This window comes from Euphorbia lathyris, chromosome 8 (assembly GCF_963576675.1).
Source record: "Euphorbia lathyris chromosome 8, ddEupLath1.1, whole genome shotgun sequence".
Taxonomy (NCBI): Eukaryota; Viridiplantae; Streptophyta; class Magnoliopsida; order Malpighiales; family Euphorbiaceae; genus Euphorbia; species Euphorbia lathyris.
Window position 1 is genome coordinate 57692443 of NC_088917.1, and position 13874 is coordinate 57706316.

General features: G+C 36.5%; 1 non-coding gene across 1 annotated transcript; it reads right to left on the minus strand.

Moving 5' to 3' along the window:
* Window positions 1-7954: 7954 nt before the first annotated feature.
* Window positions 7955-8060, minus strand: LOC136204438 (small nucleolar RNA R71). The gene has a single exon (XR_010675278.1). It is a non-coding gene; the product is annotated as a small nucleolar RNA R71 (small nucleolar RNA).
* Window positions 8061-13874: the final 5814 nt, after the last annotated feature.

The window sequence follows — 13874 nt, forward strand, 5'->3', positions numbered from 1 at the left end:
TGTTTTTTTGTGTTTTTTCTATCTTTTATGGGTTTTTTTACTCTTTGTAGTCGTCTTGGTCCCTTCATGGATTTTGTAATGTTTTACTCGTGATTTTCTTATTGTATTTGGACTTTTTTTCATCTAATAATGAATATAGAAGCATTTTCATAAAAAAAAAATAAGATACTTAGTTTTGACTATCAAACTTCGGATGTGACCCATTTCATTTCATTTCTGATTGAAATTGAATTTCTTATAATTCGCAGATCCGTTCTGAAAAATCCTGCAATCCATACTCATGTTCTTTCCGAATCCTATGATACAAGTGCTTTTTTTTTTGTAAATTTCATCTAATCTTCCACTTTAAAATATATTTTTTCATACATCTTCAGAGTAATTTTCCTACATAAAACAAAGATAAAATAATGATAAATCACTTAATAAACATTGAAATTATCAAAATCAAATAATAAACATTAAACAAAATATAAACTTTTTAAGTACATATCGCAGAGCGTGTTAATGATCATGACCTGTTTGGTTTACCTCTTGTTTGCTGTTACGGTTTGCGGATTATTGTTGGAAAAAAATTATTTTCATGTATGAAAAGCAAACATGAAGTCATTAACCAAACAACTAAAACTCACATTTTTAATCTGAAAATACAAGCATGAAGAGAAAATGGTATAATTGTATTTGTCTTCTATGTTTTTATCATCTACTAATTAGGATAATACTTTGTATCACAATCTCTTATGCTCATACTCTCATTGGGATTCTACTTAAGTATATATATTTATATATATTATGTAAAACCCTAATCAAGATATTAATTAATAAAAAATACCAAGTTTTAATCAGCTGGATTATATATATATATATATATATATATATATATATAGTTGTTTAATTTTGGTTTCTATCATATCATATATAAATGGAGCTCAATTTTTGTTTTGTGACCATGGAATTAAGTTTGCTTTCAACAGATTCAACGTGGTGTTCTTGATGATGTTTTTTTTGGTTTGTGGTTTGTTAGGTGGTGATAATAAGATCATTCACCGAGATATTAAGCCTCAAAATATTCTTCTTGATAATAATTTTCAACCAAAAGTACGTCGCTTTTATAAGAGAAAATCTACAATATATTGAGGAGGGGCGGTTCCAAACATTTTAGAGTTCCACAAATTATTAAAGTTGTGATTGTTTGGTCCAATAGTCCGTGATATCATATCATTAGACCAATTGAACTAAAATCTCAAGCTCATAGTTAAAGACTAATGATAGATCTTATATTAAAATCTGACATGAAAATGAAATAATTAGCAACTATATTATTGTTAGAGTACAATACAAAAAGAGACTATATTAAGAATTCAAACTAAATCATAAAATATTAAAAAAAAACTATTGAAATTATCTATGAGTGGGAAACACCCTATTATTATTTAGGAAATATATTATTGATTGATTTGTATTAGGCATAATTATAGGGCTTGATTATAGGCATAATTATAAGGCTTGATTTTGTAAACTTAGGCATAATTATAAGGCTTGATTTTGTAAACTTTTGGGTATTGATTATAGACATAATTATAGGCATAATTATACCAACCTCTATTTAGTAATAACCTCCCAATTGTTATATAAATAGTCTGGTCCCAAGTGTATTCCTATATAGAGGTTTTACTGTAGTAGACCTAGTGTTGAGCATTGGAATGCTATTTAAATGGTTATAAGGTATCTAAAAGAACCATGAACCATAGATTGAATAATTAAAGGTTTTCAAATGTCTTTCAAGGATGTTAGAGATGCTCTTATTGAGTGAGGAGAATAAGATTATTTGGTGAATGAAATAAAAGAGTGAGAAGAAAATGAGGGGTGAACGACTGTTAAATGTAAGAAAAGAAAGAGATGAACCGTGAATATATAACAAAAAATCGAACGAGAGATGTGGGTTAGGGGATATTTTTTATCCGTTTTTTTTAAATTAAATAAATAACATTCAAATAGGCTTGACTAATTTGATGCAATATTGCTCCCATGAAGGGAGAAGTGTTGCGTGGGAATCTCTCCTGAGATTCTCTGTTGGAATTTTAACAAAGTAATCTTTAATAAATAAAGGAGAGAAGTTTCAGAGAAGAAAAAGATGACAGAAGTTTATTTTTTTATTGAATTAACCACTGCTTAAATACTTAAATTTACAACTGAAATATCTGAAATAAGGATAACAAGTTCCTAAGTTTTAGCTACTAACTTTAACAGCTAGATTGTAACAGAAATGATAAATCAAATCTCCTAAAAACTTGGTCAAAAATTATTCCCTGAAAATCTGCACTAGAATCAGTTGTAGTAAAAACAAACATTTAAAAAATATTGAAACACATCAATAATTTTGCATTTACTGATGCACACATTCAACACTCCTTCTTGCATCAGTGGGTGCAGACTCCAAGCTTATCTCTTAGAGTCTCAAAGTTGCTTTTAGGGAGTGCTTTAGTGAAAATATCAGCAAGCTGATTTTCAGTCTTGCAGTACTTCAAACATATATCCCCATTTTCTTGTACATCTCTCACAAAGAACATCTTTATACAGAAATGTTTTGTTTGTCCATGAAAAACTGGATTTTTGGAGATAGCTATGGCTGATTGGTTGTCTACCATTATCTCTGTACTCATCTCTTGCTTGAAGTGCAAATCAAGTAGAATTTTCTTAGCCACAAAGCTTGATTTACTGCTGCAGTAGCTGCAATAAATTCAGCTTCAGCTATTGATTGTGCAACAGTACCTTGCTTCTTTGAACACCAATAGAACACCCCTGATCCAAAAGTAAAACAATATCCTGAAGTGTTTTTTCATGTCATCTAAAGACCCTGCCAAATCACTGTCAGAATAACCATGTAACATGAAATTTTGAGATGCACTATATTTAACACCATAATTCGAAGTCCCCTTGATATATCTGAGCACTCTTTTTGCTGCTCTATAATGATTTTCGCTTGCACAATTCATAAATCTTGAAAGAAGATTTACAGCATGCAAAATGTCTGGTCTTGTTGCTGTGAGATACATTAAGCAGCCAATTAAGCTTCTGTAGAGAGATTCATCTATTTGATCAGCTCCATCATCAGTGAATAACTTCTCCTTTTTGCACATTGGTGTACTCATGCTTTTACAATCTTCCATGTTGAATTTCTTTAAGATCTCCTTTGCATACTTCTTTTGACATATGAAAATTTCATCTCTCCCTTGCTTAATCTCCATTCCAAGGAAGTAAGACATTTCTCCAAAATCAGTCATCTCAAAAGCTTGCATCATGTCTTCTTTCAGTTGTTGGATAAGTTCAGCATTGTTACCTATAACTAAAAGATCATCAACATATAAGGAGATCACAACAAAGTTAGCTTGATCACCTTTAACATACAAGGTTGATTCACTACGACTTTTAACAAAGCCTAGGTTCAATAAATGCTCATCAATCCTGTTGTACCAAGCCATTGGGGCTTGTTTTAAGCCATACAAAGCCTTCTTCAATAGATAAACCTTGTCTTCATGTCCTTTCACTGCAAATCCTTCAGGTTTCTCAGCAAATATCTCTTCTTTCAAAAAACCATTTAAAAATGCAGATTTAACATCAAGTTGATAAACTTTCCATCGTTTTTGTGCTGCAAGTGCTAACAACAATCTGATTGTATCTAGCCTTGCAACCGGAGCAAATATGTTAAAAAAGTCTACACCAAAAATTTGAGCATACCCTTTCACAACTAACCTTGCTTTGTGTTTGTTGATTGAACCATCTACATTTAGCTTTGTTCTAAAGACCCATTTAACTCCAATCACCTTTCTATTGATAGGCCTTTTAACAAGTTCCCAAGTTTGATTTTTTTTAATCATAGAGAGCTCCTCCTGCATTGCAGCCCTCCATTTTGGATCCTTCTTAGCTTCCAAATATCCTGCAGGTTCAAGAACTGCAATATTGCATCTTTGATAAATGTCAGAAAGTAATCTAGTGCCTCTGACTGGAGGATCATCAATCAATTCTTCTTGGTTTTGTGAAGGTTCAACAATCATCGACTGGAGGATCATCAATCAATTCTTCTTGGTTTTGTGAAGGTTCAACAATCATCTTCTTTTCCACAATATCCCAGCTCCATTGCTCATTTTCCATGAAGTGCACATCTTTGCTTATCACAATTTTCCTTGTGTGAGGTTGGAAAATTCTGTAAGCTTTAGATTTTGTGCTATATCCCACAAAAATTCCAGGTTCTTCTTTCTTGTCTAACTTGTCTCTTTTGACCTGTGGGATGTAAGTAAAGCACAAACATCCAAAAACTTTAAAATTTTGCAAAGAAGGCTTGTAACCGTACCATGCCTCAAAAGGAGTCTTCCCATTTACTGCTTTTGTAGGAAGTCGATTTAGTAGGAACACTGATGTGCTTGCAGCCTCAACCCAATACTCCTTAGGCAATTCTTTTTCATATAGTAGGCACTGAACCATTTTTACAATTGTTCTGTTCTTCCTTTCACTCACTCCATTTTGTTGTGGAGTGTATGGAGCTGTAAGTTGATGCTCAATGCCTGCTTCATCACAGAACAAGTAAAATTTTTCTGAAGTGTATTCAGTGCCATTGTCTGATCTCAAAGTCTGAATTTTACATCCACTTTGATTCTCAATCCATTGCTTGAATTTGAAAAAAAACTCCTGCAACTTCTGATTTGAACCTGAGAAAATAAATCCAACACATTCGGGTGAAGTCATCAATGAAAATAATATAGTATTTACTTCCATTGAGTGAAAGAGTTCTCTGAGGTCCAGACACATCAGTATGAATGAGTTGTAGCTTCTTAGTTGCTCTCCATGTTGATTGAGAAAATGATAATTTTGCTTGCTTGCCTAATTGACAAGATTTGCAATTTGCTACATCAGCTTCCAAGTGAGGCAAACCTTGAACCATCTGATTCATTTGCATAGATAAGACTGCTTACAATAGGATAAACAGCTTGCTCCACTTTCATTAGATCAAGAGAGAAGCTTTTGCCTCTCATTTTGATTCTAAATACTTCCATGTTGTCTACATCTTTAATGAGACATTTGTTATCTTCAAATATGACTTTGAATCCTTTCTCGAGTAGTTGTCCCACACTCAGTAAATTTTGATCAATTTTAGGTACGAATAAAACATCAGAGATTAGTTGTGTACCTGAGCAACGTTCAATAGCAACAGTTCCTTTTCCTTTTACTGAAATGTGCTCACCATTACCGATTTTGACTTTTGATACTTCAAATTTGTCCAGCTCTTTGAAAAGTTTTTGATCATAGGTCATGTGGTTGGTGCAACCACTATCAACTAGCCAGCATTCACTTGAACTACTATTTGCAAAACATGTTGCTACAAATAGTTGATCTTCCTCCTCCTCCTAGTTTGCAACTTGCTGAAAATTATTTCTGCAAATTTTTTCATGATGCCCCAACTTGTTGCACTTATCACACTTGACATCAGGTCTTCTCCAACACTTAAAAGGTGGATGCCCCTTTTTTCCACAGTGTTGGCAAGGAGGAAAATCTTTTATTTGTCCTCCATTAGCATTGCTAGAGTTAGGAGAAGCTTCTGGTGTGTTGTAATTCCTCCCTCTAAATTTTTTTTTTCTTATTTTTCTCTCATTGGTTAATTTGTAATTTAGCCTGTAATGCTCCCTCCATAGAACCCTCAGCTCTCATAATCCTCATTTGTTCTTAGGCCTGTAAGGCATTTAAAAGTTCTGCCAAGCTAATTCTTGACACATCTTTAGAATTCTCCAAAGAAGATATGGTAGCTTCAAATCTTTTAGGAATAGTAACAAGAATTTTTTGAACAATTCTTGAATCAAGAAAGTCAGAACCAAGTAATCTCACCTTGTTAACAATGCTAAAAAGCTTTTCCACGTACTCCTTGATTGTCTCTGATTCTTTCATTTTTTGCATCTCATATTCTCTCACCAAATTCAGAACCTGCATTCCTTTGATTCTCTCATCTCCTTCATATTCTTTCTTGAGAAAATTCCAAATTTCAAAGGCTGATTTCATGGTCATAATTCTGGTGAATATAGTTGGTGAGACAGCAGGAAACAAAGAAGCTTTAGCCTTTGATGCGAGTAAAAAGAGCAAATTTATGAAGACGAACATTCATGGAAAAGAGCCTCAAAGTCCTAGTTTTCAACCAGAAATGGAAGAAACAGCCAGAAATTATAGTTCAAGCAGGAATCTTCACGAACAGCCTCTCAATAGAATAGAACAGCTTAAACAACAACATTAACTGGTCATTTGGAAGGAAATCGGATAAATGCGCGAGTCGAGCAAGTTACAAGAGAGAGAAAGAGAAGAAGAAAAAACGTGGAAAGCAAGACAGCTTCCCATCTTGTGCCAAGTGTAGGAAGATTGTTTACTTATCCGTACTTTTACCTTTTTGTGACTTTTTGCCCTTGTAATTAGGGTTGATGTAAGGGGAGTATAAATAGGAGGAATGTTTTTATGATAGGTACCTCGTCATTACCGCCACCATTAGCTTATATATTTTCTGTTTTTAGTTTCCATTGGAAGAATGTTTTTGGGAAGAACACGTTGTTCACTCATGATAATGAGTGAGTAGTTCTTCTGCAGGCCTAGCCAGCCATTTAGACGGCGACTGTAAGTATCTCTTATCAATGAATGAAGTATTTTTATCTATGATTGAGTGTTATTAGCAAGCTTAAAAGAATAGATTATGATCGAATCTATTTGATAGTTGCCGAGGATGACACGATAGTGCTCTGATGTAACGGACACAACTAATCGGTATATGTTGTAGTGGACGGATACGAAAACTACCACATATTGGGGTTTCTTATTGAATGCTCTCTGTTGCTTAATGCTTGTTTGTATGTTAGCACAATGAGACTTGGTTAATATTACTTACTTAGTACCTTTGGAAATGGGACACCGGACCTTAGTGACCTTAGAGAGAGAGACCCAACTCATGAATATAAATTGATATCATTCAGCTGTAAAAGTTAGGCACAGTTTTTTGTTAGGTGTATGGCTAGATCTGTGCTTGTTTATCTTGAATTCATTCGTCTTACTTTCATCTTACTTTCTGTTTAAGTCTTTTATGTTAATATTTTACACACCAACCAACCAATTTAAGGATCTAACACTTAAGGAAACCTATTCTTCTCACTAGAGAACAATCCCTGTGGAATACGACACTTGGTCTTACCAAATACCACATTCGACCTAGTACACTTGCTGGTGTCCGTATTATACACACCAAGTTTTTGGCGTTGTTGCCGGGGATTGTTTAAACTTAAGTTTTGAAGAATACGTATGCTTATTTCGTTACCTTTTAACCATCTGTTTGTTTAGTCTTTGGTTTTTCGGTTTCTAGTTTTGTATGCGAAGAGCAGGTGTTCCTATTCTTCCGATAGACGTGGAAATAGAGAGAACATACAGAAGAAGGAGAAGAATACTTAGGCAAGCTAGACGCATCAGAATGGATCACGAGGTCGAAATGCCAAATGATGAGAGACAAAATGAGAACCATAAGGAGGGTCATGGTGAAAATGAAAATAATAATAATGGTAACCAGAGACTGCGGATGAAGGATTACTCCAGGCCATCTACGGAGGGTCATTCGTCGTGCATCGTCTTACCAGAGGAAGGCAATCGAATGTTCGAAGTGAAGGCATCAATGGTTTAGATGCTACAAACAGCTGTGCAGTTCGGAGGGTATCCAAATAAAGATCCAAATGCGCACATCCAAGACTTTGTCACCATGTGCAACACATTCCGCACCCACAGAAATGATAGTGATGAGGTTATCTGACTCAAACTGTTTCCCTTTTCCTTGAAGGATAAGGCGAGGAATTGGTTGAAGAATTTACAACCAGGATCTATCATGAACTGGGAGGAGATGGCTACCATGTTTTTAATGAAATATTTTCCGCTCTGACAAGCAATCAAGTTGAGGAATGAAGTTTCTATTTTTTTCAAGAAGAGGATGAGTCCTTATCTGAAGCATGGGAAAGATACAAAGAACTGTTAAGAAGAGTACCAAATCATGGAATACCCATGTGGATGCAAGTGCAAAACTTCTATAATGGAGTGACCAACGCATACAAAATACAAATTGAATCAGTGGCCAATAGGAACCCCGAGGAACTGGAACCTCAAGCATTGTATGAGTTAATAGAAAGAGTGGTCAACACCAATTACAACTGGCACTCGATGAGAGCTGATGGAAAGAGAGTCACGAACACCACAAACAGTGAGGCAATCAGCAAATTATCTTCACAGATGGAACAACTGGTCAAAACAATGGGGAAGATGAACGTCTCAGCCGTCAACACGCAACCCTCTGCTCCGATGGAGATATTATCACCTGATGGTTGTGATTTCTGCAGTGGACCTCATCCACCAATAGATTGTCCAAGAACCAAACCAGGAGCATCAATGCAGGAACAATATGATTTTATTGCCTGCCAACCACCGAATCCTTATTCAAACACCTATAACCTAGGGTGGAGAAGCCATCCTAACTTCTCTTGGCAAGATAATCAGAGACAACCAGCTATGCAGCAATCCTATAGACAAGAGCACCCACGACCAGCATACCAACCATAATAAGGCAGCTCATCTAACCAACAGTATCAGCGCCAATCAAATGTTCAACAAGAAGGAAAACCTGATCTAGAGGCCATGATGATGCAATTCATGAAACAGACACAATCCTCCATAAAGAATCTTGAGACTCAAATCCAGCAATTTGCCACAGCTATTTCTGTAAAGGAAAAAGGCGCTCTTCCAAGAAACACCGTAACCAATCCAAAAGAAGAAGTCAACACCATCATATTAAGAGGAGGTAAAGAATTGAGGAATAGTGGTGAAAAATCTCTTGCAGATAAAGAAGATGAAGCAGAATCCAATGATCAACCACCTGTGCCTCAAAGCAAGAAAGATAAACAAGTGGTTGAAGACAAACCAGACATGTCTTTTTATCAACCAAGGGTTCCATACCCAGAACGACTGAAGCAACAGAATTGTGAGAAGAGACATAAGAGCTTTCTAGAACAATTGATAAAGCTGCACATCAACATTCCATTCATCGAAGCTTTGTCTGAAATGCCCATGTATGTCAAATTCTTGAAGGATCTACTGACCAACAAGAAGAAACTAGAAAGTGTAGCCATGGTGCAACTGAACAGGGACAACTCATCGATCTTACAAGCTAAACAGCAAATTCTAAAGAAGCTTAAAGATCCAGGGAGTTTTTCTATACCTTGTTCAATAGGAACACTTACTATTCAGAATGCTTTATGTGATCTAAGAGCCAGCATTAATCTTATGCCATACTCAATCTATATGCAATTAGGATTAGGGGAACCAAGACCAACAAAGGTCACGATCCAATTAGCGGACCAATCAATTCGATACCCTAAGGGTATCATTGAAGACGTTTTGGTTAAAGTCGGAAATTTTATATTGCATGTCGACTTTTTTATAATGGACATTGCGGAAGATTTGGAAGTTCCCATAATTTTAGGACGACCTTTCCTAGCCACAGGTAGGGCTGTCATTGATGTGCACAAAGGGCAGCTTATCCTTAAAATCAATAATGAAGAAGTCGTATTTAAGATGGATGAAGCAGTTCGTTACGCTTCAATTTCCGATGATTCATGTTACTTTCTAGATACACAAGATAATGATTTGTTCTTGCAGGAGCAAGTTGATAAGGAAAAACATCAAAAGGAGGAACAACTGTTTGATCTAGACCAAGACGGGCGTAATAGTGAAGGCCCTGACAATGAAGAACAGGATAATCTTCCTGACATAGATCCCGAAAAGGAGAGTGAGGAGAGATCTCCCAAACTAAAACAGTTGCTTGACCACCTGGAATACGTATTTCTAGATCCACCAAACAGTAGACCAGTAATCATTTCAGTAACATTGATAAAAGACCAGAAGGAACAGTTACTCACCATCTTGAGGAGGCACAAGACTGCTCTAGCATGGAAAATCGAAGATATAAAAGGAATCAGCCCGACCATCTGCATGCATAAAATTTTAATGGAAGAGGATCACCGACCAACTGTGCAACCGCAAAGACGACTAAATCCACACATGAAGGACGTTGTGAAAGCAGAAGTGATAAAACTCATCGAGGCAGGAATCATTTACTCTATTTCCAAAAGTATGTGGACCAGTCCTGTTCAAGTTGTTCCTAAGAAGGGAGGAACCACCGTGGTTAAAAATGACAAAAACGAGCTCATCCCCACTAGAACAATCACAGGGTGGTGAATGTGCATTGACTACAGGAAGCTCAATGAAGCAACCAGAAAGGATCACTTCCCTCTACCATTTATTGATCAGATGTTGGAGAGACTAGCTGGTTATCAATTCTATTGTTTCCTCGACGGATACTCTGGGTATAATCAGATCCACATCTGCACCAAAGATCAAGAAAAGACAACATTTACCTGTCCATATGGGACCTTCGCGTACAAACGAATGCCATTCGGGCTGTGCAATGCCCTAGCGACATTTTAGAGGTGCATGATGGCATATTTCATGACATGATCGAGAAAATAGTAGAAATATTTATGGACGATTTTTCGGTCTACGGAACATCTTTCGAAGCTTGTTTGGAGAACTTAGAACCTGTTCTGGAACGCTGCACGGAAACATAGCTAGTCCTAAATTGGGAAAAATGCCACTTTATGGTAATAAGGGGTATTGTACTTGGTCACAAAATATCGAGCAAAGGGTTGGAAGTTGACAAAGCTAAAGTAGAGGTAATCGAGAAACTACCTGCGCCCAAAACGGTCAAAGACATTCGAAGTTTTTTGGGACACGTTGGCTTCTACAGGTGATTCATCAAGGATTTCTCAAAGATTGCACAACCACTCTCTGCACTACTACAAAAGGAAGCTGACTTCATATTCACAGATGAGTGCAACCAGGCATTCGAACAGATCAAGAAGCTTCTGACACACGCACCTATACTCACCGCACCAAATTGGGACGCACCATTTGAGCTCATGTGTGATGCCAGTGATCTCAGTGTAGGGGCTGTTCTTGGACAATGAATCAACAAGAAGTTTAAGCCCATACACTATGCTAGCAAAACTCTGAATGAAGCTCAACAGAATTACACAACCACAGAAAAAGAGTTGCTTGCAGTGGTCTATGCATTTGATAAATTTCGTCCCTATCTCGTGCTCTCCAGAGTAACAGTTTACACTGACCATTCTACCTTGAAATACCTGTTGGCCAAGAAAGACGCTAAACCATGACTAATACGATGGTTGCTACTCTTACAAGAGTTCGATTTAGAGATCAAGGATAAAAAGGGATTAGAAAATCTAGCACCTGATCACTTATCCAGAATACAAGCAAACACGGAAATCGAACAACTCGAGATCCTCGATCATTTTCCTGATGAACAACTGTTTTCCATTTTCACGCTCCCTTGGTTTGCTGACATCGCGAATTTCTTAGTATGCAAAATAAAACCTTTTCGATATTCTACTAATAGAAAATGAAAGTTTTATTCTGATCTTAAATATTACATTTGGGAGGAACCTTATCTATTTAAATTATGTGCAGACCAGCTCCTGCGAAGATGTGTGACTAAGGAAGAAGGAATGGAGATCTTGCAAAAATGCCACGCTGCGGAATCAAGCGGTCACTTTGGGACCAATCGAACAGCTGCAAAGGTTTTTCAAGCAGGTTTCTTCTGGCCCACCATATACAAAGATGCGCAACAGTTCGTTCAACGATGCGATGACTGTCAACAAATAGGGAATATCTCTGCCCGAAACGCCATGCCTCTAAACAACATCGTTGTTTGCGAGATTTTTGATGTATAGGGTATCGACTTCATGGGACCATTTCCCATCTCTTTTGGAAATCAGTATATCCTAGTCACTATTGACTATGTGAGTAAATGGGTAGAAGCGTGTGCGTGTCCCTCGAATGATGCCAAGGTAGTGATAAATTTTTTTGAAACAATTGTTTACCCGATTTGGAGTACCAAGGGCAGTTATAAGTGATCAAGGTACTCATTTCTGTAACCAATTATTTGAGAAAATACTTCAAAAATACGGTGTCACACATCGTATTGCTACACCATACCACCCCCAAACGAGTGGACAGGTGGAATTATCAAACAGGGAGCTGAAGCGAATTTTAGAGAAAACAGTCAATTCTTCACGAAAGGACTGGTCTCTAAAACTCGATAATGCATTATGGGCTTATCGCACAGCCTATAAAACACCCATAGGGATGTCTCCTTTCCGGCTCCTGTTCGGAAAGGCATGCCACCTCCCTGTTGAATTAGAACACAAAGCATACTGGGCACTAACATTTCTAAATTTTGATGATCAGGATGTTAAGCTAAACAGGTGTGCTCAGTTGAATGAAATGGATGAATTCCGCTTATTCGCTTATGAAAATGCGATCAAGTACAAGGAAAGGACCAAATAGTGGCATGATCAGCGTATTCAGACCAAGCACTTTAAAGAAGGTGATCTTGTGCTACTATATAACTCACGCCTGCATGCTGTTTCCTGGTAAACTTCGTTCACGGTGGTCTGGCCCATTCACCATTCACCGCATATTTCCTCATGGGGCGATAGAAATTCAGAACACCAAGGGCAATACATTTAAAGTTAATGGACAACGCCTCAAGCCTTATTTGGCCCATGAACCTCCCGGAACTGTGGGCATCATGAAGGAAAATAGACAAGCCTAGGCGCAGCGAAATTATAAAGTTTTATCTATTTCATATATTTCTCTTTTCCAAGATCTGTTAATTGTTATTTCATATAAAGAGGGATAGAACAAAATACATTTATGACGATCTATCTACCGTTGCAAACGAAGTACCCACAACTTCAAAAGAATAGAATCTATCAACGAATCTGCCCCCTAACCGAACAGACCTTCCAGACATCCGAATGAAAATCCCAACGGTGAAAACAAGGAAGAATATGTCTAGAAGCTCCTGTCCAAAAATCGTGACGATCTGACGGTTCAATCTCCAGGAATCCGCGAAATTGTGAACTGACCTGATGTAGGATGAGCAAAATGAATTTCTCCTTTTGTTTGTCTTTTCTTCTTTCATGAGAACAACAAAACAAACGACACAGAAAAGAATAACTAATCAGTAATCAACCTTAATAATAGCAATCGCAATGATTGCCTCTAACATAAATCGATACGAGATCAAAGAGAGAGTAAGAAAGATTGTAATTAGCCGAGACGGTTTCGGAACGGTTCCTCTTGCCTCCTTATTGTGTTGGCCGAAATATGTAGGCTAGCGAGTCTATTTATAGACTTCTCAAAACCCTAATCCTAGTTGTGTTAGGTAATTAATTAATTAGAATCTTATTCGGAATAGGATTACTAATTAGATAATTAAATAAACACTTTACTATTATCTAAATAATAATTAATTATTTCTAGATAATTATTATTAATCAAATTAATAATTAATTAATGTTAGGGATAATTAATTAGAGTTTTAATTGCATAAAACATCCAATTAATATTATCAGATAATTCTTTAGTTTAATTTATAATCATAATCTAATTACAATTACTAAATCAAATTAATATCCCTATTTAATTAATGAATTTCGGCCCATATATTGTGTCTCACTAATTTACACTTTCGTCCTCCGATTCCAAGTCCCATATGCGACCCATTAGGTCCTTTATTGCCACTAGCCGTATATATCCTTTGAAATTAATTCATTATGATTAATTCCAACATATATATAACGGAATACCGTCGCGAGCTGTTACTAGCAGAACCTATGATATTCCCCCAGAGCAATTAAGAAGTCAGGTTGATAACTGACGTTAACCTTTCTGCATTA